Below are 1,144 nucleotides of genomic sequence, written 5' to 3' on the forward strand. Positions count from 1 at the left end.
AATAAGCATCCTTTAATGTCATTTACTTTTCCATACAAGAATAAACACAGGGTTCTTCAAGATGAGACAAGAGTAGGTGGAATGTATTGTTAACTAGCTCTGCTTTCCCTGTAGCTTGTCAGATCAAAATTAGGAACGGCTAAGCACATTTACTTTTCTATACAAGAATAAACACAGGGTTCTTCAAGATGAGACAAGAGTAGGTGGAATGTATTGTTAACTAGCTCTGCTTTCCCTGTAGCTTGTCAGATCAAAATTAGGAACGGCTAAGCACAGGTAACCCTTTTGTAGCTTTACGGAATAATTTTGAAACAATCAAAAGTTTATTAGTGTTATTTGGAAGAGAAAAGCAAGAGTCTAAATTTACTGACGGGCATTTCGTTAACGGAATGATTCTGCTGAACTACGACCGGCAAGTTACGGGCTCATCATCAACATCGACGGACCCACACTTGACGACACCAACGGCAAGCACATTTTCAGTCACGTCAGTAGCTACAAAAAACTGGGATCGTTCATTACCAGTAAGTGAATCTACAGTGTATGTGCACTTATTCGAATATATCTACTGCAGCATACTGTTTCTGCGCTAGTGTTAATGTACATACTTAGTTTGTCTTATTACGGGTGGCATCATGGTTTCAGGTCACATAAGACCACAGAAACTAACGGCGAACATAGGTAAGGTGATATAGTACTATTACGCCACGACTTAAAATACAAACTTGAATAGAAAAAAGCTGTAAAAACTGCAATAATCTCGAGCTCTGTGTGTGTTACTTAAACCTTACTGTACAATCATTTGACTAAACTTTCCTAGATATAGAAAATTAACAGTAGGCCTTATTGGCAGATATTGTTTGTACCACCGAAATCCTACTGTATAGTCATCTGACAACTTTCCTGGATATATAACATTAAGAGTAAGTCGTATTGACAGATATTGTTTGTACCCCCGAAATCCTACTGTATAATCATCTGACAACTTTCCTGGATATATAACATTAAGAGTAAGTCGTATTGACAGATATTGTTTGTACCCCTGATATCCTACTGTATAATCATCTGACAACTTTCCTGGATATATAACATTAAGAGTAAGTCGTATTGACAGATATTGTTTGTACCCCTGATATCCTACTGT

At 37.2% G+C, this 1,144-nt stretch overlaps 1 long non-coding RNA gene across 1 annotated transcript in view; it reads left to right on the forward strand.

Annotated features, from left to right (window-relative positions):
* The first annotated feature begins 211 nt into the window (after positions 1–211).
* LOC111085970 overlaps positions 212–1,144 on the forward strand; it is a 15,238-nt gene continuing 14,305 nt past the window's right edge. Inside the window, exon 1 of the long non-coding RNA XR_002610735.1 lies at positions 212–524. This is a non-coding gene — a long non-coding RNA (uncharacterized LOC111085970). The remainder of the gene's footprint in view (positions 525–1,144) is intronic.

This window comes from Limulus polyphemus, unplaced genomic scaffold, assembly GCF_000517525.1.
Source record: "Limulus polyphemus unplaced genomic scaffold, Limulus_polyphemus-2.1.2 Scaffold750, whole genome shotgun sequence".
In the NCBI taxonomy this organism is placed as follows: Eukaryota; Metazoa; Arthropoda; class Merostomata; order Xiphosura; family Limulidae; genus Limulus; species Limulus polyphemus.